Source organism: Manacus candei, unplaced genomic scaffold (genome assembly GCF_025592945.1).
Source record: "Manacus candei isolate 608988 ecotype Guabito, Panama unplaced genomic scaffold, ASM2559294v1 h1tg000037l, whole genome shotgun sequence".
NCBI lineage: Eukaryota > Metazoa > Chordata > Aves > Passeriformes > Pipridae > Manacus > Manacus candei.
The window spans coordinates 16,620,683-16,644,790 of NW_026138085.1; the positions used below are offsets into that span (position 1 = coordinate 16,620,683).

A 24,108-nucleotide genomic window follows, 5' to 3' on the forward strand; every position below is an offset into this window, starting at 1 on the left:
CCCAGGAAAACCAAGGGAGCCCTGCTCTCCCGGGCAGCTGCCTCCCAAATCCATCTCCTTTCTGGCCTCATGGGATCTCTGGCAGGTTTTTTTTTAAGTCAGATTTTGCCACTTTCTTAAACTGATGGTGATTTCCTAATGGATAGAAATGGTTCCAAATGGCCCCTTTTTATGTTTTCAGAAACATTGTTGTAATAATTTTTTAAAAATTATTTATTTTATTTCCTGCATTGGGCTGAGGTGTTTTTCATATTATTATGTGAACAGATATTTGGCTCTTTTATCTTCTTTTCAATCTAAGTGTATTTATCTACTTAACACTTCCTTGCAGTCACCTTTGTTTTGGAGGCTTCAAAAGAGATCAAGAATTGGAGATGTGTTAAAGAAATGCTTCATTATCCTGTTTGATACTGTAATGCCCCATGAGAGTGAATCTGGTTTGAACTGATATCTCATCTCTGCTGCCTTGTCCACACAAGTGAAAGTCTTTGGTAACCTGAGCTCTGGGAATGTTACCCTTCTTAAGTTAGGTTCCCATTCACAAGTCATGTTTTGGGATAACTGTTAGTGTTTTATGAGCTTAACTTTATTTTTATTGTCATTAAGATACATAAAACTCTTAAGTTACCCCCAAAGAACACTTGCCAGTGGGAACATGACTTAGGAAAGGAGCAGCCTTGAATCCCCAAATCTTGTCTCCTTCCTCCTCAGAAAGGCTCCAGAAAAAGCCCATCAGTCCCAACAAGGAGCTGGAGAACTCTGACATTTCAAAGTAATCAGGTAGAATTACTGCATCTCAAGATATCTTTAGCCTGTTTACTGACATTTCCTTCCCATCATCTCCTGATGTTCATTGGATCAGGAACCAGCCTGGAGCCACATGTGCAAAATGCTTCATCAAGTGGTTTGATCTGGGCACGTGAAATCTTTGTATAAAATAAGATATATCCTGTGTATCTTACGATCCTCTGGGATATCACAGTTCTTGAGGGTTTTTTTTAAGCTTCTGTGGTTTTTCCCATTTATTGATTATTCTATTTTTCTCCTCCCAACTTCACCCAAGTTCAGAGCTGTGCCCGATGGCAAGAGGCATCTGCCATCAATAAGTTCAAAGGAAAGGGGAACGGGGCTGTGAATGTTTGTTATTTAAAAAAAAAGGAATACCAATCTTTAGTTAAAATGCAGGAAGAGCATTTTTAGGGGCATTGGGAATTCTGTTCCAGCTCTGTAGGTGGCTGTAGCTCGCCGTGTCCTTTGGCAGGACTGCTGTGGCTTTTGAATGATGGAGTTGGAAAACCTTCTAAAAACTCATTCTAAGGAAGGTAAAAAATAATCTAGCTTAGTGTGTTGAAACAAATACTTTAAACTGTTGTAAAAATAATGTTGTAATTTACAGTCTTGGTGTGAATGAGCTTTTGAGTGAGTATGTGCTGTCTAAAGCCAAACCAGGTGAGGTTTATCCCTGTGGAGACACTTCAAATACTGAGTAAACAGGAGATTTATTTATGAATTAGTTTCTGTGATAAGTCCTGCCTTTCTGTGCTGCATGAAGTGTTTCTAAGGTACATGTTAGCACCTGAATTAATAATTTCTTAAAGGTTTAAAACAAAAGAAAGCTTAGTGTTCACATGTATCTTGTACTCTGAATGAATGGTGAATACTGTGGAGTGATCTCAGAGGGCTTTTCCAACCTTCATGATTCCATGTGAGGAGACTCCTGAGCACTTTGGAAGATGTTGGTCTTAATTTTCCTTTCATTGTTGCATTTGGCTTTGTGCTTTTTAGGGTAGGAAAACACAACCCCCTGAATGTTTCATAACAAAAAACCCAGAGTAAGTTAAAATATCAACTCTCAGTTTATTGCCACGATATTTCCACTCTCAGTTCAGGGTTTTCTTTGATGAGGAAAGCAGAAGCTCAGTGATGAAAGAGCTTTTTGTCAGTAAGGGCTGTTTGTAGGAGTTTGCCACAACAGGTAGAAACTGGGAGGGTTTTTTTTTCCCCTCTGTGCCTCAATGCTGTGAATTCTCCCCAAATTTTAACAGCAGTGAGGAGCTGTAAGGATGAGGGATGACCTGAGCAGGTTTTTGTCATCATTCCCTGCTCCCACTGGTTTCCATAAAAACTCACTTTGCCCCATCCCTGCGCTGCTGATGGAGACAGCAAAAGGTGCAGACAAATGGGAAAATAGATTTTGTTAGTGTGAAACAGGGAGGAGAATGGACAAGTTCCCTTTTCTGTGCATTGTTCATGCAATAAGGGATCAGCAGTTTGGATCCAGAGTTTTGATCTGAGGGATCCAGCCCTGGGGTTTGACATGGATCCAGCTGTGGGATGGACACCCTGGCAGGCAGGTGGTATTAGGGGGGCAGTGGAAGGCGCCAAATAAAGACAAAACAGGCTGTTTCTTTCCTGCTTGGGCGTCACTGACCCATTTTTAGCAGCCTGTTTTGAGGAAATTATGATTAATTGTGCATTTTAATTAGCTGTTAAATAGTTCCCTACTTGATTAATCTAATTACTTTTTATTTATGCTGTCTTCATCCAAGGGAGAGCCTGTGTCAGTGCTGATTGCAGCCTCCCAGCTCTGGAGAAAACACTGGGGAAGGGGCTCTCCCTTCTGCTCCATTATTTATATTTTCAATTCTTTGCATGGGTTTATGCACTATAATTATTTTTTTCTTTATAAGTTGACTTTTAAGCATCAAGCTGAGTGATGGAGACTTTGCACACTAAAAAAAAAAGACCCTTCTGTGCCGATTTTTACCCACTTTGCTCTCTGGTGAAAGGCCTGAGGGTACCCAGGGACTTTTGTCCTGGTTTTCTGTGGATGCTGTTCCCAGGTGTGGTGGTCAGATGTTCTAAACAGCAGCACAAGCGTCTATAGAACGAGGGAACACTGAGCAGGTGCCATGCTTGAGTGGAAAACCTTTTAATTTTTAGTTTCATTAAGTAATTTCCCCTCAAAACAGTGCCATAAATTAATATCTCAGTAATAGAGTCCGTTGTTTTAAAACAAAATAAAAATTATAACAGTTAAAGAGCATAAAAACAGATTGAAAATCGGGGGGGGGGGGGGAATGCAGTTTACAAAAAAAACCCTCTTGTCTTGGAAGATTTGAGTCGTTGCAGGAAGGGATTCTCGGCATGAATCAACTGTAATAATTTTTAAATAATCGCTGTTAACACTTCTGGTGAGTACCTAAGTGCAGGCTGACATATGGTGTGTCAGCAGGAAGCACTGATTTAGGGTTTGATGTTACATCCCAGTTTCCAAGCTGTTGGATAGCGGAGGGGGAAGCGTTATGCAAGCAGACAGGTGGCGAGGGCTCAGCAGCTTGGTGGGCAGGTGGGATGCTGGGCCTGCTGCTCTCCACAGAGAACCCATGGTTTTCTTCTCATTGGCCTCTTTTCCCCATCTCCACTTTTGTTTTTTCCTTCTTTTGCTGCTTTTTTCAGCATCCTCGGCTTTGCTGGGGGAGCAGCCCCAGCCCAGCTCTTCTGGAGGGAGAAATGGAAATTTCCTCAGGTTTTGGATGAGGGAGGAGAAGGAGGCTCAGGCTCCTTCTGTGCCAAAGATAAAGCTTTTAAACCAAAAGATAAAGCTTTTGCAAGCCAACCTTGTCAATTTGGCAACTCAGAAATGTCCTGTTTATTGTTTTTAAGAGCAGGCACTTTTCCCTCTGTGAGTTCCATGCTTCAGTGACCACCTCTGTGTACCTTTTGTGTAATTTCTTGATGTCCCAGTTGCAAAGGAAGATGCTGATGGCTGTCTTTGGAAGCTTTAGCAGCCCCACATTTTAGGAAGAAAATACTGGCAGTTTTCCCAAATTTCTGCCATCTGTTGGAAGCAGCCTCAAAAAGTACAAACTTGCACCTACTTGGCAAAAATTTTCTAGGTAGGAAATCAGAGTAATGTAGAGAAGGGTTGTAAAGTCATGCCATGGAGTGCAGCCTGTTGCAAACTGTTCCCCAAGAGGGACAGCTTCCAGCTGGTTCCAACCACTCAGGATTTGGGCAGAGCCCCCCTGGACCATGTCCATGGACCATGTGTCACATCACTTCAGCTCCTTCAGGGTCTTGGACATCCTGATTTATAGAAATGGTCTGCTAGAGGATGTAGCCAAGATGTTTGGAGTAGAGAAGGAAGAGGAGCCAACGTGGCACATCATTTCCACCTTGTCCCAGGCTCTTCCTCCCTTTTCCCCTCCCTTTTCCCCTCCCTTTTCCCCTCCCTTTTCCCCTCCCTTTTCCCCTCCCTTTTCCCCTCCCTTTTCCCCTCCCTTTTCCCCTCCCTTTTCCCCTCCCTTTTCCCCCTTCTTCCTCCCTTCTTCCTCTTTATGCCTTCTTCTGCCTTCTTTTTCCCTTCTTTTTCCTTTCTTTTCCCCTCCTCCTTTCTTCCTTCTTTCTTCCTTTCCTCCTTTCCTTCTTTCCTTCTCCTCTTCCTCTCCTCTTCCACTTCTTTTTTCCTTCTTACTTCCCCCTCTTTTTTATTTTTCTCTCTGTAACTCAAGATGCTGCATTTTTCCTGTGGAAGCTCCACAGCAGAGCTGTGCTGACCCTGGAGCAGCAGGAAATCCAGTCTGTGATGTGAGCAGGAGTTGAAGACTTCCCAGCTGGAAGCAAAGCTCCTTGCCAGGCTCAGCAGAGCCGAGTTTGTCCCACAGGAGTCTCAGGTACTGTTGGAGCACGTGTTTTAAAGACACCACAGAGTAAGAGGGCAAGGAGGCAAGATGAATAAATATGTTTTTATATGCTGTAGTGATGTAGGTTTTTTGTTGGACTTGGACTTTTGGAGCCTTATACAACTTCAGCAAAAGTTGGGATTTAACTTTTTGCTTTTGAGTTTTATTGTGACTGGATGAAACCTTGATTGCTGAGCCTTTCAACAATTGCACTGCAGTAAATACCTGAAAAGTGAATCTAAATAGAACTTAGTGAATGAAATGCAAATATGTGTATTTGAGTAAAACACGTGCTCATATCTTGTAGGCAAATTTACAGTTTCAAGGAGCTGCTTTGAAACACCATCTGCAGGAATCCCTTAATATTAAATCGATAAATCTTTATCTCCAGGCTGGATTCACATGTAGAAACAGCCAAATATTTTCTGAATACAAAGTAACTCTGCAGGGTCGTGCACTCTCTCTAAAGCCTCATGGTTTTAATGATTCAGCTTTAATTGCTGGTCCCCCCCAGCTGAACGCCACAGCTGAAGGCACTTTGTGCTTCTTCTTCTGAGAACTTGTTGCCACCGTAGATATGGGTGGGGGTTGTAGCTAAATCACATTTGCTGAGTGTTTTCTGTCCATTTGGAGTAGGAGTGGGAGTTCAGCTCCAGCAAACCAAGCTGCAGGCTGGGACTGTGGGTGGATGCTCACAGGGGAGCCCCTGGGTTCTGCACCCAAGTCCCTGCAACCTGAACAAAAGCAGCTGATGTGTCATTTTTTGCCCTGGAAATCAATGCCATGTGCCCAGTGAGCTCACACAGAGTGCTGGTAATTCCCAATATCTCCATAAGCCTCAGTGTAACAACAGAGCTTTGCCACTTGATCTGCAGGCTTACCCCAAATCAGCCTCTGCTAAAATGGAATTATTTGGCAGGAATAAGCCATCCTGGAGGGAGCTCAGTGGAAGGAGGTGGGTGACCTGGGGAGCTGTTTGCTTTTCAATGCACTGATGAGTCCTGGTAGCTGTTCCCGAATTCTTGTGGACACTTCAGTGCTTCCTCAGCTGGTTTATCTGTTACCCTTCCAATGGCCAAGGGTTTGGGTCTGGGTGTCCCCTGTGCAGTGAAGGCTCCCTCTGGGTTTGCCTGTTGAACATCCCAAGGTTGGATTTCTCCGGATGAGTTTGGGTTTCTCTCAGTGCCCCAGCAATGGCCCTGCAGTCAGGGAGGGGGATTTGGAAGCCTGGCTGTGCTCACTGGGAGCGTGAGGATGAAAGCAAGCAGTTATAGATGGTGTCTGCTTATGTCTTTGATAGCTTGTAGTAAAATCTTAGCAGCAGCTCAGTTCACGTCATGTCTTAAACTGCTCGTGAAATAAATCCAAGTGCCAGCTCTGCACGCAGCTCTGCACTCCTGGGCACAGAGGATTTCTCATCTGAAGCAACCCAGAGGCAGTGATAGATGAAATGCTGGGAGCAGTGACCTGCATCCCCCCAGTGTGTGCCACGGGAGCGACACACATCCTGGTGGATGGGTCTCGCTCAGACGCTTCTGTGGGCTGATAATGAAAACAGGGCCCAAATCTGATCTGAGAGCTGAAAAATGGGAAAAGCGATCTGGCAGCTGAAGTGGGTCATTTACCTCGGGAAGCCTCCTCGCTTGGATTGCCAGGGGGAAGTCAGCAAGAGAAAACACCTCCCAGTCTCCAGCTGAACCCCCCTGGCGTGGAAGGTGCCAGGATGTGACCAGGGCACTTTGCCTTTAGTTTGCACCAGTGTGACATAAATTGCTCTTGGGGAATTCCCCTGGCAAAGCACACAGCTCCCTGTGACAGTCTTGTTTGCCATCATTGTTTTTGACCCTACTCTTTCTTGCATGTTTTCTCTGAAGAGAGATGAAGGTTCATCACCTGTTCCCAGGGTTGCAATGTTGGGTTATTTCATAGAATTGTTTAGGTTGGAAAAGCCCTCCAAGATCATCTGGTCCAACCACTCCCTTGGCACTGCCAGGCCCATGATCCAAGTGCCACATCCACACATCTGTGAAATACCTCCAGGGATGGGGACTCCACCACTGCCCTGGGCAGCTGCGCCAGGGCTGAACAACTCTTTCAGTGAAGAAATTCTCCCCAGTGTCCAACCTAGAGGCCATTTCCTTTTGTCCTCTCCATTTCCATGGATGAGGGCTCGATGTCTGTTCTGGGGCTTGAGCTGTGTTTGCTGCTGTAGATCTGTGAGTCATTGTGTTGGAGGCTGGGGTGAAGTCACTATGTGTTAGTGAGAGCTTGTCATTAGTGCTGACATTATTAGAATGCCTCATTTCTCTTTCAGTAGGTGTTTTTAGTGATATGTAACAGAAAAGGGGAATCTATACCATGGCTAAAAATACTGCAGAGCAGTGTATTTATGGCTCTTGTTGCACTTTTGACAGTTGTAGGTTGTTTTTTTTGCTGGGAAAAAAAAATGTTCTTTCTTTTGTGTTTTATGAAGAATTGGTGACATCTGGTGATCACTTCTAATGAGCCCTCTCAAGACTGCCGACAGAAATAAACCTTTTAGAGGCAAAGATTTGTCTCACAGCGTGTCTGGGAGAGCGACTGCAATTAGCACCTAATCCCTGCCCGAGGCCGGCTCGGGAGGTTCAGAACCTGTGTCAGGGCAAGGACTCTGCTGGGAGCTTGTTGCAGGATGAAGCAGGTTGTTCCCTGGCTCTCGGGTCTGACTGAAGAAAGGCCTCTCCAAGTGAAAAGGGCAGCGGTGGTGCTCTGCTCCCCGGGAGATGGGCACGGGGAGCTCTCAGGAATGCCAGGGGGGATGTGTTTGCAGGGTCTGTACGACTCTGACTTTATGATTTATATTTGTGGGCAGGGTGTGGAGCCTGTTCTGGTTCAGAGTTTTGTTATTTGGCTTTGAAGTCTAATAAGGCAAAAGTGGAAGAATGGGAAGGTGGTTTGGAGTGCAGAGGGGTGTTGGTGAGGGATCGATGAGGTGGGGATGTGCTGTACCTGCTCCAGCCATCCACACTGTGCTGGGATTCCTGGCTGGAATTGCAGCACTCAGAGTGTACCTGAACGTGCTGGCAGCAGCCAGAGGGGCTTTTTGCTGAGAAAACTGGGGTTGTTCAGCCTGGAGAAGAGAAGGCTCCAGGGAGACCAGGGAGCACCTTCCAGTGCCTAAACGGGGCACAGGAGAGCTGGAGAGGGACTTGGGACAAGGGATGGAGAGACAGGACAAGGGGGAATGGCTTCCCAGTGACAGAGGGCAGGGATAGATGGGATCCTGGGAAGGAATTCTTCCCTGTGTCCAAGGCCAGGTTGGATGGAGCTTGGAGCAACCTGGGCTAGTGGAAGATGTCCCTGCCCATGGCAGGGGGTGGAACTGGATGAGCTTTAAGGTCCCTTCCAACCCAACCCATGCTATGATTTTATTAACAGGATGATCTGCATGACGTTGTTTTCCTTAATCAACATCCCAACTGTTAATACCTTCCTCATACTCTCTGATGTGGGGAAAGTTGGGTTGCAATGGGTTTTTTTGTGTGTCTGAACAGTAAGGTAGACTTTTAAAATCTTTTAAGAGGAAAGAAGTATGTTGGCCTGATTGTAGAATTTTGCCTGGTTTTACTGATAGTGAAACTGTCTCTATTCACACTGTGCTGCCTTTGTTTGCAAAACAAAGTAAAGTTTCAAAATGGTTTTCATTTTAGCACGCTTGAACTTGCTTTGACCTTGTAAAATGTTTTGTGGTTAGTTGAGAATTTGACTGCCTTTTTTTTTCAATTTGAAGATATTTTTATTTGGTGAAATTCATGCGTATGTCAGAAGTCTGATATTTTTATTTTTGAAATAGTGACTTTGCTCATAAAAAGCTTTAAAAAACTTTGAAGAGAATTACTATGCATGGGTTAATTAAAATAATTCATTGAAAATTCTGAATCTGCTCTGAATGACTCCTTGTCTCTCGCTGTGCTCTGCCTTGGAGCTGTCTTATGTTTTTAAACAAACAAAAATTAGCATTCAGGAAAGGGGAAAATACCCCTCGAGTAAATTGTACCCATTGGGTGCAAAGCTAGTTTTATTGAAGAGAATTTGGCACATCAGTTCATTGAATGCAAGTGCTAAAAGTGGATAAAAATAGATATATTTCATGCATATGAGGCAGCTTTCAAGGAACATGGTTTTAACTCAGCTTTGCCCACAGCACTGTGAACTTCTGCCACTCTGTTTGGGGAGCAGACAGACAGACAGACAGCAGCTTTTCATGTGCTTCATGTGCTGCCAACCCACTGCATGGGAACATCTGCAGAAATCGTTGGTTGGATTTGTTTCTAAGAAAGATCTCCCCAGAATATCTGACTTGAGCAAACCTAGAGCCAGCCTGCATAAATCCCTCTGGGTTCTTGGGAATGAAGTGGCTCTGAAACACAGAAGGAATGGCCACAATAGCATTTCTCTGACTTCTTTGCTCCACTGCAATCTCCTCCTGCTGTTCAGTTTTTCTAATCCCATCCCGAGCAGTGCTTTTGCTCCTGGTCTGCACGACCCCCTCCCCTATCCCATGAATAGATAATCCATGGAAGGGGCTCAGTGTTGGCCCTGGCTGACCCCCTGTTGTTCTGTGGTGCTGCAAATAGATGAAGCTATCGATGATATCTCTGGATTAAGTGACGGATAAAGCAGTAGCTGGCTGTGCAGGCCTGGGCAATGCACACACTGATATGGAAACCAATAAGCATCTCCTTGGCAGCTTTTTATCTGCCAGGTTTGCCAGGGGAGATACCAGTGCAAGGAACAGTCTGGAAGCAGTAGGCCCTTGGTAACTCGAAACCCTGTTGTGGTTTTCCATGGGATGTCAAGGCTGGAGCTGAATTTGGTGAGAGACACTGGGGAATCAACATAAGAGAGGGAGCCATCGTGTGTGAAAATTGGGACAATGAGCTCAGTACATCCCAGTGCTCTGGGAACAACTTCTGCCATTGCACAGGAGGAGCCAGCCCACTTTGGTGCTGGGACACGGAAGGAGAGGGATGGAGATGCTCTGCTCCTCTTGGGAATCCCCGGGGAAGGGCAGCATTTAGGGTGTGCTGGCCCCAGCTGCAGTTGTGCTGTAGCTGCTGCTGCACAGCTGCTGGGTTGGGTTAGGTTTGCTTTTCCAGCCCTGAGAGCAGCAAGGAGTGATGGATGTTGGGGCAGGAGAAGTTTGAAGGATGGAGGGAGGCCAAGTCCCAGCCGTCCTGCTCCTGACCTGTGCATGTTTTGCTGCTTGTTCCCTCTCAGCTCAGTATAATTTTAGTCTGAATCTGATGGGCACACCTTGTAAGGGACATCTGGCATGTCAGCAGCAGTAGCTGAGGAAATATGGATGCTGTCTTTTTTTAAAGGACTGGGTCCTTTCTTATTATTTGACTTTATCTCTTTTCCAAGAGATCGGTGCCTGACCAGGCGCCTCCGTCCCTGGTGGCACCCCCAGTGTGGGTCCCCAGCTCCCATTTGATTGTTAAATTGAATTATTTCCTGCTTTATCTTTGAAAGCAAAACCATGTTATCATCTTGCCAGTGTATTTTCAGACTATACCCATTTCTATTCTTGTGCAGGACAATGCAGCAAACCCTAATCGGACATCTCTAAAGCCTGGATTTATGGTGTGTCAGTCTTTAAGATTTTCCTATTAATTAAGATTTTCGAGAATGTCTTTCAGGTTTCCCTTCTGCATTTTTATTGTTCATTTTAACACCTTTTTTTGTTCTGCTCCTATGTAATTTTTTTTTTTGGTACTTGTAGTCACAGAATCCTAGAATGGTTTAGATGGGAGTCCAAATGGTTTGGATTGATGTTATTGCCCTTGGTATCAAATAAAAAACTGTTTTACTTTTGGGGTCTTTTGTGCAGAGAACACAGTTGTGATAGCAAGCACAGCTCTCCAGGCTGCATTTACAGACTACCATGTTTGCTGTGTCTGAGTAATTGCACTAAGGAGGAATCAATAACCTATAGATTTTACAGAAATACACTGAATTTGCTGCCTGGTGCAAGTAGCCATGACTTGGGTGGACATTGAAGTATTGCACCTCTTACGAGTTGGCTGGATAGCTGGTCACTGAAGTACTTGCCTCTATATTTAGTTTTAATTTAAGTCTGATTTTGTTATCTGTTAGCTCCATGAAGTTTTTTATGAGTTATGGTCACTGGTGTTTTGGTAAGAATATAGAGATAGTAGGCATGGTATGAATAAGGCCATTTCTCATTATTTCTATCCACTTTGATGTGCTTATATTATCATTTCAAGATACTGATTTGAATTTAATACTGTTTAGAAAACAAATACATGTCCAAATTGGCTCCAGATGTGATTCATTTCATTTGGTGCCTTTCAAGATGTTTTTAACAGCTGATGTATGAGTGTGGTGGGAGATTGCCAAAACAGATGCTTTTTGTTTCAAGTCAAAGAAGCAAAAACTCTTCATCTAAAACAAGAGAGGATTTTTTTCCCCCAGTGTTTAAAAAGAACTCCTAATTAAATATTTTAATGAAAGGACACTTCTCTGGGCTCTGCATTCAAAACAAGTGTCAAACATAAACAGTTCTTCTGCCAAGGCACATCCAGTGCTGGGTTTTGCCTGGGTTAGGAGGGTTTAGGGCTGGAGGGGTGACAGTGGGACCATCTCTCCATGGCATGAGTACAGCTGCCTCCTTGAATGAGCTGGAAAGAGATGGATCCCTGCTGCAGAAAACCATACATAGATAGGGAAGGAAAAGAATTAAGCAACTAAGTCCAAACCAGGTGCTGGGGATGTTTTGAAAGCTGTTGGCTCTGATTCCTTAGGTGCCTCTTTTTGCTGCAGAAAATACTAACATTTCCTTTGTAGCCTGAAATACAGCATTAAGGGAAGAGAAATTCATAAACTTGCAGTACAGTTCCATTCCTGGGATTTTTATTTTTTCACGTAGAATGTCTTTTTCTGAGAGCTTAAACTTTCCCAACAGGCAGATGCTCACTTGCAAAAGCAGATGTATGTCCCAAACTTCCCAGCTATTGTGGAACCCAGCAGCCAGCTGATGCAGTTCAGGGCACAGTTTTGGGGGACAAGGCTGCCAGTGCAGAATTAGCCAGCAGGCAGCTCCCCTGTGTCCTGGCCCACAGTGTGTCCTTGGGTGTGCATCATGTGCAGAAATGGATATAAAGGATTACCATGATATGAGTGTGGGGCCATGTGCTGCCACCAAGGATAGTTTAGATTAAAGAGTTCCTGAGTTTGGAGGTCAGGATGCTCCCAGCCCCAGTTCTGGCCTTAGCAGGCTGGAGGAATAATGGAATTTGATGTCTTCAGAGTCTGAATCGTGGTATGTTTTTGAGTGGCATTTAGTTAAGCTTCATATTTAACCCTCTAAGGAGTACAAAGAATCCCACTCCTGGATCAGTGTATTTTCCAGCTTCCATCTAACAGATGCAGCTGATAATTTCCTTTTCATAGGTTTTGTAGTCAAAACCTTCAGCTGCACTCTCAAGGCAGTCTCATAAAGCCCGTGTCAAAGTGCTGTTAAAAGGTGGGCTCAACTCCTCCTCCCCTCTACCTCTTGATACAAATTTGGGATATTTTCAAGCTCATAAGCAGCATATTAGAAGAGCTGAGGTGCAGATCAGCAATAGCTGATGGCTTTGAAGCCAAGGGATTGGTTTCATGCTCGATGCTGAGCCTGCTCCCATTTTTATTCCCATTTTATGCAACCTGCACAAGGCTCGACGCTGTCTCACAGCAGGGCCGTCGTGGTGGAGTGATGGAGGATGTTGCTGGGGACATCCTTCCTCAGAAATGGTCCTGAGCTGTCAGCCTGCTCACTGCCAAGGCTCCTGCGATTGTACTTTGTCAGCATTTCCCTCCTCGAAGGAAGCCCTGTAGCTGCAGTCTTTGCTTTTATGGCTCAGTCCCATCTGCAGGTCCCGCTGCCAGGTGCTGTTTTAAACGGGCCATTATCACCCTCCTGAACGGTTTTTATCTCAGGTTCTTCTCTGGTATTCATTGCATCCCTCCTTCGGAGAGGAACAGCTCAGGGAGCAGGTGGGGAGGGAGGGAAGTACCAGGGAATGTGGCATCAGCCAAATGTGTATTAACATTTTGCTTTCTGCATCTCCCTCCTTCCAAATATGGGCCCGTGGAAAAAGGTGCTCTTGAGGTTTATCTTTTTCTCAGATAAAGCTTTTCTAAATGTGTTCTGAGGGGTTAATAAATCAAAACCGGGAAAACAAATTGATTTCAGTGTCTCTCTGGCTTCTAATAATGTGTTTGTTTGGTTTTGGGGTTTTTTTTAAGTTCAGGCTTAGCTTTTTAAAACATCTTTTAACCTAAAATCCCAGAATGGTTTGGGTTGGAAGGGACCTTAAAGTCTTGTTCCAACCCCCCTGCCATGGGTAGGGAACCCAAAAGACTGTGGAGATCTTCTACCTGGCAGGAAAATTTAATTCTTTTGTAAGATGTAATGAATAGAAGTTTTGACATTTGAATATCAAAGCAGTTATTCCATAATGTGCCACAAAGCTCCCAAGGCAAAAGATCCTCATAAAGCTTGCAGGGAAAGGCTGTTTATTAGCAGGAGGAGAGACCATGCATGGCTTTCCTGGGTCAGGGCTTAGTTTGGAAACCTCTGGAGTTGGCTTCTTGTGGAGTTTTCAAATGCCCAAGGTTTCTTGTAACGGGTTCCTCCAGCCTGGAGAGAGGATATTTTTTTTTCCTCAGCTGAAAATAAATTTATCTCACAACCATAGATATATTTTCTACTTGAGTGACTGCAGCTCAAAACATTTTGTGGTATTACAAATCATGGCATGCGAAGCATAAAATTTTAGAATATTAGTTTTAAAAGTTTTGGGGATGTTTGGCTGCAATTGTATTAAAAAGAACAGAACTCCAGAGGTTACTTAACTTGCTTGGATAAGCTTGAGCTGGGAGCTTTGTCCCATTAATGTGACTGGTCACTGCTTATCAGAGGGCATCAGCCAACAGAGGGAATGGTTAATTTATTTTCATTCTGTGGATGTGGATGCAGACAAAGCTATCAAAGGATCCTCTGAATTGTGTGTTGTTTTTCTAAGAGGGGTCATTCCAGCCCAGGGAGATGAAATTCCCCAACATGTACCTTACAGGGGTTGGAAATTAAACACAGGAAATGCAGTTATTTATTTATTTATCTATCTATTTATCTGTTTGTTTATTTATTTACTTATTGGCTGCAGGGGAGAGATACTGAAATAAATAAGCACAGACCTTGACTCCAGTTGTCTTTTCTGTGCTGCAAAGTCAGTGATACCCCCCCATGGCAAAACTGGGGTGAGGGCAGTGGGAGCAAACCTCTGCAGAAAGGGCAGAGCAGGGGAGAAGAATGTGACCCCCCTGTAACTGCAGCATGAATGTGGGAACTTGAATTTCCTTTAAAGGCAGACTGATAAAGCCATGGGAGACTTTGGTGCTGTTTGGATTGCCTGGCTGTGGTTTTGGGATATATGGAAGTTAGACTGGGCTGTAGGAGGACAGGAGACAAGTTGCTTTTGTTGCCTCCACGTGGTTTGGCTAAATTTTGAATTAAAGCTTGAACACTGAGTCTTATTTTTATTTTTTGTCATGTTTGAAGTGGTTTAGCAGGAACCCGGAGTGATACCCCTTAGTCTGTAGATCACAAAAACCTCCTGGTGTATGAGAAAGCCCTGGCATGACCCTGCTTCTAATAAAGGGCATTAAATTCCTTGGCTCACCTCCCAGAGCAGGAACTTTCCCTCGTTTTCCATGTGGTGCTAAAGACAAGGAGAAAAGCATTTGGGCAAGAGCAGGTGGGAGCTGATTTGACTCTCATTATTGTGGAGGCTTTGCAGGTGCTTCAGCAGCAGCCCCACATGATTAGAGAGGGTTTCACTGGGGAATCGGGGTGTTATCAACAAGCCTTGTTATCTTCCAGAGCCTGACCTGTGGGAAGGGCTCACTTACATAAAACCTAATTACATCACTTCCTCAGAGCACTCAGGATCAGACCTTTGCCCTGACTGTAATGCCAACACTCGGAGGTGCAGTGAGTTATTCCTGCCTTGAGCTGCAGGTTAAGCTGCATTAGTCTCCTGAAAAAAAGAAAGAAAACCACTTTGGGCACCCTGTTTCTGAGAGTGCAAGGCATGAGCATCACTTCTTCTTTCAGAGTCCTCAACAAATAGAATTTATGTCAATAAAACTATGTTAAACCCGACTTACTGTTATCAAACTGCCTCTTTGAGCAGAGAGCAGCTAAATCTGTGCAGCATTTTAACATCCTGCTCTGCTGCAATATTGAATTTTAATCTCCGCTGTAATAAACCTCAAGAGTTTCATCCTCTTCAGGGGTTTGAGTTTCATTTGTGTCCTGTGCTGTGTGGACACAGCTGGGTAGGATTGGGATGATCAGCGTGGGAATGCAGGTTGGCTGGAAATTGGGAACAAGCCCAAACCCTTGTGAGACTTCAGGAGCACTGTAAGGGCACAGAGCTGTGTCAGTTCAGCAGAGCCCAGAGGTGCCTTGTTTGGATCTGCCACTTGTGTTACAGTTAATACACTTGAAATAAATATTGAGCGTGAAGCACAGAATGAAATGAAAAGATTTTCTGGCATGTGAAGCAAATTTGTAGTTGGGGGTCTCTTAAAGTGATGTTTGGGCAGGAAGGGGTTAAGATGGTAAATATGTTTTGAAGGGTGTCCTGAAGGAGCTTAAGCTCCTTCTTCTGGGAGAATCTAGAGATGTGCTTTCAACTTCTGCCTTCCTTCCTTTCTAACCCCAAAAGCCTCTCTGTTGCCGGGGGAGTGGGTTTGCCATGGGAGAGGCAGTCCTTGTCTGTGTGAGAGATGGAAATTTGGGGAGCCCCTTTCTTCAGGGAGGTCTGTGGGGAGCCTGGTGAGGCCGAGCATGAGCTGCAGCCCTGCAGGACAGGGACAGAAGTGGCAGCCCCAGCCGTGCTGTGCCCAGGCAGACAGCTCCCTGGGGGATATTTCTCCTTCTATCCCAGCTCTTACACTGTGCTAATTCCCTTTCATGCAGTGCTCTCGTGGATCAAAACACAGCGATTTATCATTCATGCTTCACCCTGGAATATGTCACTCCCGGGGCAGAAAATCTTCAGGAAAAAACATGTTTTCATCCCCTTAGTTCTGTGGTAAGAAGCTTCCCTCTGTACTTCAGTGACATATATAATGAAAAATCCCTCTGCAGACAGTCGGTGTGGGGATATTGTTATCTTGACAGGCCTCCAGCAGATCTACTGCAGAACTGGTACCCTGAACTGCAGAAAGGTTATTTGCCTTGTCAGTGGCAAAGCACTTCCAGTGCTCAGATAACTGTCCCATTCATCATCCATCATTATAGGGCTTAAGAGAAAATATCAAAAAAATCCCACAAAGAAAGAGGAGAGGACTTCATGCCCAAAATTCAGCCTGTAGCATCGGTGAGCTTTTATTTATTTATTTATTCTGTTTCTTGATCTGCTGCATTGGCTACTTAGAGTGTGGCTTTAGAGTAGAAATACAAATCTCATTGTTTCTGTTGCTTGGGCTCAGAAAGGAAGGGCAGGAGGAAGGAGTGTGGGTTTGTGGTGTAAATGGGAAGTCAGAGTAGATGTGTTTGTGTTTTCCTCTCTGTTGGAGCCCTGAGAGCCGTAAATGCTGCAGCTGCCTGGTGCAGACAGGTCAGGGCTGCTCAGAGGTGTGCCTGGGTTGGATGTTTTGGTGGATTGGGCAGGAGGAATTGGAGTCCTCCTTTGCACTCTTTGTCACATGGAAAAGATTGATTTTATCACTTATGTAGCTGGGACGTTCTGTCATTAGGTGGCAAAATTTGACTCTCCACCAAGGAGAGTTGGCTCTGTTGGTTTCTGGAGTGGCATGTATTGTGTATGACACATTATATATAGAATTGTGTGATTATAATAACAAACATCCAACTATTCTTTGGCAGACCTTTATATCTACTACAGTGGAGTAGTTCTGACCTCATCAAATTCTGGAGGAGAAGGTAGACTCTCCTGCATCCATGTGCATGTTATAAATGCTTCCCTTTATTCTGTTGTTTCTGGACTAATTGAAGAGTTTTCTGTGTGAAGTTTCCTTTTTTTTTCCCCATTACAAGTACTTTTTCCCCCTTGTGCATGTTTTCCTCTTTAGAAGTTAACATTTCATAATTGCAGTAATGCCCTTTAGGGTGTATGTTGAGGGCTGGTAATGAGCTGCCTGAGAGGTCTCCTAATGACATCTGAACAACAGGCACAGCACATCGTTATCAGACCGTTCCACACATCCTTAACAATAATAAATACTCCTGCTTACTGTAATTACACATATTGTCCTTCGGTGCTCAGGAGAGAGGACTCCACAGTTCAAGTGCAAAGTGGGGAAGCTCCATAAATCCTGAAATCAGCCGTGTTTGGCAGAGGGTTTCTCTGAATGCCTTTGGCTGTGAGGGTGTGGAAGGGCACACAGTCTGGGGAGAATTATGGATTTGGATGGAAAATGTCACAAGAACTATTTGCCTGCCTGTGCAGGTCCCCTCTGCTCTCCCTGTCATAAACATCACACACCTTCCGAGCAGGTATGTTCCTGGGAGAACAGGTAACAGTGGGCTCAGAACAGTAACAGTGGGCTCAGAACTGCTGAAAAAGTTCTGTGAGAGAGGATGAAGCTGAACTATGGCAGATCCTCATGATAGAAGCTAGAGTGTCTCCAAGAAGGCAGCAGGGAAAACCTGTGTACATAAATAACCACCAAAAGAATTAGGGTTCTTGACTGCATCCCTCACCAAAACTGCCCTTTATACCTTGCTGGACACTTTTCCCATGCATGCTTCTTACAAATGAGAAACCAGAGAGTAAAAAAGAAAAATACCTTTAGCAGGGATTCTGATTCCTGGAATTCCAAGCCCTGAGTGATGGGGGAGCATTCCCTCTGACAGCAGATCCAGGTTTTGAAAGGGAAGTGTTTCAGAGCACAGCAGGAGCAGCAAAATTTGCATTAGTGCCAGAGGACTTCAACGTTTATTAAAGCTTCCAAATAACACATTTGCTATCTACAAGGATTTGATAGATGTACCAGTCAGCCATAAAAAAGTGAGCATTGCTTACTTCCCAGAGGAATCCAGACAATTTTGCTTTCTCTAATAGGAACGAGGTAGAGGATTGTAAGATGTCAAACAGTAGATTGTGTGGTGTCACCAACTGAAGCAGAGACAGTGAGCAAATGTCCTGTTTGTGTAACAAAAGCCTGGTTGGTTTGGTTAATTTAAATTATAGGATGTGTGCATTCAAGTAGTAAAGACATTTTCCATACAGAAATGGGGAATGGGGGTTGGCTGCAGTGCTGAGCAGGCCTGGCTTCCTGCACACTTGGACTGATGGACCAAGACTCTTCCTGTGTAGCTCTTGAAATGAAGAGTGAGTGAAGGTAATCATCACTGCATGATAATTAACTCTTCCAGTTCGTGATGACAAGTGGATGTGTCATGTATGGCTTCAGGTGCTTCAAAATGGCCAGAAAGATTTTGTTTAACTATTATTTTCCTGTCCTGCAGATAGCTCAGAAAATAACCTTTACCAAAGCCTCATTGTCTTCCCAGGATATTTCAATCCAGTGTTTCTCAGTCATTGAATCAATTCCTTACACTGTGAGTTTGTTTTGGGTTGGGATCTCAAATAATTAGACATTCTTGTGTTCATTTTGTTGTTACTGTTAAAACAGCTGCATGTGGGACATTTTCCTCTCCTTCTCCCCTCCTCCCTTGTCTGCAGCTTCACTAATTCAGCTTAATAGTTCAGCAAAACAATACAATCTGAAGACAAAATATAATTTAGAGAGAGTACACAACAGGCACGGCGAGTTGCGTGTGTGTGTGAGATCAGTCTCTGTGTGGAGTAGTAGATTTATAGGAGAGCAGGCTGTGTTGTGAATAAATTAATGATTAGAAAGAGCCAGTTTTGGGTACAGGACTCATGCATAATTCACTGGGGATTTCTGTTGTGTTTACACTCACCAAGCAGTTGAGCAGTGTAGGAGTTACTCAGAGTTGTTTGCAGTCCCTGACTGCGTCGTGTTCCCTCTCCATCTGCACTCATGTTCCTGACATTGTTTCTTCCCTCTGGTTTTACAAACATTTTTAATTTTTTAACACCAAAAAAACCAGTTAATACTCAGCAGGCAGCAAATATAAAACCAGCAGTCAGAACAGCCTTGTTTGCCTCTGGTATCACCCAGCAAGCTCCCCCAGCCCAGGCATTGCTGTGTCACATCTTCCTTGTGCTGAACAGCATTTGGGAATGTCGTGTGAGTGCATCTCTGGGATGTCCTGGTGGGATGAGAGCAATCAGCCACCGTAATCTTCTTGAAATCCGTGGCTTGGGAATGGTTTGGGCTCTCTGCAGATTGTGCAGCATCACTTTGTAGTACCAGGGAGGGTCTGACCAGCTCTGAACTGTGGGAAGGGCACCCGCTGCTGACTGGAAGCCAAAGGTTCTTGCACATGTGGCCATGGTCATTTCGTTGCCCACCACGGGATGACAAAATTCCCAGGAAAGAATAAAACCCCCCAGTCGTTTAGAGGGTGAGCTGCCTTAGTGAGAGCCTTGGTATCCTACAGCTCATCAGAGAGGACAGGTAGGACACGGGATGATCCCAACACCGGGGGAGGCGACGTGTGGGATACGAGACTTACCATTTGAGGTACCAGAGAAATGTGTAACAGAATTCAGTAGATGGAAATTGGAGGTAAACAAATTAAAAATAAAATATGTTTGCCCACCGAGACTAAGTAATCATTTGAAAAATTGCTCTTAGGTGCTTAAATCAGGGCTGGAAGCCTTGCTAGGAGGTGTGCTACAGAGCAAACAAATTATGGAGCTGCTGCAGGGAAAATCTCGTTGGGTTTGGTGCAGGAGGTCAGAGTGTGCACATAATCCCTCCTGGCTTTAAAAATCTATAAATCTGTGGCACGCTGCCTAGGTGGTGATAGGCACTTGATAAATTACATTTATTGTGTGTTTTCCCCCCTGAAAGCTTCCTCCTGCCTCCCTCCCCAGGGCTGCTCCTGCTCGCTCCCAGGCAGGACACAAATCTAGGACTTGCCTTTGGACTTGGCAAACCAAGTTGTAATTCTTGGGCTTCCCCAGAAAGGCTGCAAATCCATCCATCTCTTCCTGTGCATTTGGGGCTGAGGCATGTGATTCATTTAGGTTTATGCAGTTTGGAAGGTAATTGTTTGAGGTAGGAATGGAGTTCTTGTTTATAGATCTGGGAATTAATATTCTCATGCTGTAAGTTTTTAATATATTTTTAAAACTCACAGAGTAATAGATGGGTGCTTTTTTCTTGTAATAAAATGAAATATTGAAATAAATATACACTGAGGAAAGCTTTAACTCTTCCAGGTTGTAAATGTCTATTGTTTAATAGTATCCACTTCATGGCTTGTATTCCATTCCATTTCTGTGATAAATTTGGTGAGCTCCCAGTTGTTGCTAAATTGTATATGGATAGCTGATAAATGAACATCTTATTAGTTGAAACACATCCCTGGGATAAGCAAGTTAGTTGGGGTTTTTATTGTTAATTGAATTTTTTTTCAGCAGAGGCAGCCGAAGGATGTTCATGAATTTGCAGGATGTTAAACATCTGCTCCTCTTAGCAGGGACTTCACCAGAGTTTCACTTCACCTGCAAATTCAGATCAGGAGTAAAACAGACACTCAGGCTTGGAGGGGTTTGGCTGGGAGTAAAGCAGGAGGGCAGGCAGAGCTGTGATGGGAACAGGATGCAATTAGTAGCATTGCTTAATGTCTCATCAGCTTCCTCTGTGCACAGGGATGGTCCTGGGAGATGTTTGGAGGCAGCAGAAGCTCCAGTGTTGTTATCAGGTGTTACAGGAGCATTGAGGGGGTACCTGCAGTGACGTTACTGAGCCTGGAGGTTTATTGGAGGCTTTCTCTGGATTAGCAGAAGTTAAAGGGTTGATATAATGAAGTTTTACAGATTAAGATCTGGGTTAGTTTTTGCTCATCCTAAATGAGTTTGCTCCAGCCTAGTGTAGCATCACAGAGTCATTAAGGTTGGAAAAGACCTCCAAGATCATCAAGTCCAGCCTTTGACTGAACACCCCCATGCCTACAACACCATCTGGTGAAGTGCCACATCCACTCGTTTTTTGGACACTTCCAGGGGTGGTGACTCCACCCTTTCCCTGTCAGCCTGTTCCAATGCTCAGCTGCTCTTTCAGTGAAGAATTTTTTCCTGATACCCAACCTGTGGCACTTCCAGCCTGTAAAAGTCAGAGCTGGGAAGGTTCAAAGCTCGCAGATGTCTTTAAATTGCAAGAAATGTGTGAATCCCACAAAGGTTTCTCCATGTTCTCCTCTCCCTTTCTGCAGCTGTAATTGCTCAGAGGAGGCTGTTCATGCAGATTGGTGAGAAAAGCAGGTATTTTCCTCTTCTTTCCAACCACACAGGAAAACTAGGAGGGAAGTCCATCCAACCTCTGCAGAAATAAGCGATTAAAGGAAGAGGGAGATAGATAGATAGAGGCAGATAAAAAACGTGCATGGGGGAATGGGGATTTGCAAGGAGACCCCTGAAGAACTGAAGTCATCTTTAATTTTCCTGTCCCCATGTAAACCTGCTCTGTGGAGTCAAAGAGGCCACGAGGCAGCAGAGCAGTGGGGTAAAGAGTTCACATAATGTCTCACTCAGGTTCAGCAGGCTGATGCCTTGGGACCACTCTTCCTCTGTTCAGGCGTGCCAGCACTTTCATTTTGGATGCAGGAAAATGGGCTGGTGCTGATGAGCAGTTTTGCTGTAAATGGCACAAGAATTAAGGAGCCACACTCAGAAATAAATTTGTATCCAGTAGCATTTCAGTTTAGTCATTTTCTGATGCTTCTCACAATGCCAGATAAACCCTGAGTGAAGCACAGAAAAGGCTGGGCTGTTTGAAAACAGAACTTTTCTCCAATCTCTTTAATTTTGTCTAGAAATGTTATTTTCTTAACTGCATCTTTATTGCCCTATGGATACAGATAGAAAACAAAGTTTAGTGTTCTCTCATCTCCTGCTCTAAATTTCTTCCTGGAGCTTGAAAACTGCCCTAGGAACAGCTGAAAATAGCCAGCACTGGCTGAGAGGAACTGTCAGATAAAATGACACCCCCAATGCCTCCTGCCTGAGAAATGACACTCTCCAACCTGCTCCAAACTGCTCTTTATTACCACATTTGGTGGTGCTCAGGGGTTGCCTTGAAAATTAGTGCCACTGGAGCTCCCCTTTGGTGGTGAGTTATTTGTGCTGGGTTGTTATTATCGTCCCCCGTGGTGACAGTGACATGTCCTGCCCTGGGGGGGTGGCTTTGGGGCAGGTGATGGAGGGATCCAGGCAGCCAAATGGGGTGGCAGCCCTGCATGGGATGCCTGGTTGTTGTGTCCCATGTCACCTGCAGTGATAGCTGAGCCTGGCTCGGGGTTGGTATCAGCAGCAGGGCTGCAGATTCTCCCAGGATCACAGAGTGTGCTGAGTTGGAAGGGCTGGAGGGCATGTGGGCTGCAGTGGGTACCTGTGGCACCCAGGGGAACCTCCCCCAGGGCTTTTGAAGGGTCCCAAGCAGTTTGAATCCCCTTGTGTGGATGGACAGTCACACACTCCTGTCCCCAGCCTGGGTGCTCGTGGCTGCACAGCTTCCCTCATGGATTTTGGGGAGAGCTGCAGGTGCCCCTCGTGCAGCCCACGGAGTTGTGGGGTAGAACAGCTCAGGAACCAGTGGGGCTCAGATCCTCTACAGACCTGTGTGTGTGTTCAGGCTCCCAGCTCCTGTCAGGACAGTGCAAACCAAGGTCTCTGAGATTGGTGCTCTGTAGGTGTTATCAGATCATTTTTGATATTTAAAGAAGTACTGACATTTCTAGTAATCATTGCATTGTAAGGCACCTTGTACAGGAATATTTCACTGGGAGATGAGTTTTCCCATCAAAGCAAGCTGTGCACTTGCTCAGTTTATTTTTATTTTGTAACCTGCATTGCTTTGAAGGACACTTTCATCCCCAGCCTTGCTATTCCTCTCTTATCTGCTTCTGGCTTGAGGATTGCTCAGGGATCCCACTGTAAAAACCTGCAGCAATTCCCAGAAACCAGGAGTAAAATTTTTAAAGAGGGCAATTATTGAGGGAGCTGGATTAATGATCTGTCACCACAATTTAGCCACATTCACCACTGACCTTTCACAGGGAGGATGCTCTTGATAAATGTAGTTCATTACTGAGTTCTGACATGAAAACAGAATGGCATTCTATGTTTCTTGGCAGGCTGATCAATATTTTATCTGCCAAAGCATGCAGAAGTGCTAAACAGGATGAATAACATCTCTGCTGCAAAACAGAGCAAGAAGCAGCATTGGTGGGAGTGAGCAGAGCATGGAAATGTGACACTTATTGGCCACACTTTAGCAATCAGACCTTCATATGCTGCATTTTTCTTTTACTTTCCTTCTCTCTGATTGTTTTTCTTTGCCTGTCTGGTTGGTTTTGTTTGTTTGTTTTAATTTGGACAGTGACAGGCTTCGTTGGTTTTGCAAGTGCTGCAAACTTTCAAAAAAGGGCCTTGTTTCTGTGGAGATCTTCCCCAGCATGGAGAGGGAAATCCTGGATTCCTTTGGCCAGGGTTCTTGCAGTGTGATTCCTCACTTTTGGCTCCTTCCTACATCAGACAAGCTGCAGGTTTTGGGGCTTGAGGATGGAGAGCCACTGGAGGCTGCTGCTAGAGGATGTATTTAATTTCTAAAATTTAAGTAAAAATTGTCAGAAATCCCTATGTGTTGAGCATGGAAAGTGTAGTGAAGTTTGATCCAAAGAGCACTAAGAGCTGTACCTTATGTGAGGGTTGTTTGAAGGCCACCAGCATTTTCCTCTGAGGGCTCTAAATCAGCTGTAGGGGTGTCCCTCCCAGGGACAGGCTGGTGCTCACTAATGGAAACCACAAAGCAGAAACAGAAGTGGAAGCAAACTAAATAGATTTCCCTATCTTCATTAGCCTTAGATACATCTCTGGGGTTAAGATTTGACTGAAAATAAAACTCCAGCTCAGCGAAAAATATCATTGCAGTAGCTAAAACAGTATTTACAACAGAATTGCAGGAGTGCTTGATCACACTGGATACAGCAATCAGTTTGTCTCTTAAATAAGCTGGTGATTGAATGAAAGAAATTTTCTCATGCTGCCTTTACAAACCATCAAATGACATGATTGGGGGGAAAAGAAGGCAAGAATAATAAACACAACTAATAGTAGCTGAATAGCCTCATTTTTACTGTAAAATGAGACTGATCCCATGTGGGACCAAGTGCTCTGTGGAGGTTGTTTAGAGGGAGGGAATAATTTATCTGCTGCTAAATATCTCTGAGCAGTGAGAAACTCCA

The 24,108-nt window shown here is 44.6% G+C and overlaps 1 protein-coding gene across 5 annotated transcripts in view; it reads left to right on the forward strand.

The window, feature by feature from the left end:
• Positions 1-24,108, forward strand: part of FSTL4 (follistatin like 4) — a 196,875-nt gene that overhangs the window by 70,801 nt on the left and 101,966 nt on the right. Inside the window, exon 2 of one of the 5 annotated variants that reach the window (XM_051794067.1) lies at positions 712-780. The exons of the other annotated variants lie outside the window; for them this stretch is intronic. The gene's annotated coding sequence lies outside the window, so the exon portion shown is untranslated. The remainder of the gene's footprint in view (positions 1-711; positions 781-24,108) is intronic. 5 annotated transcript variants of the gene reach the window in all.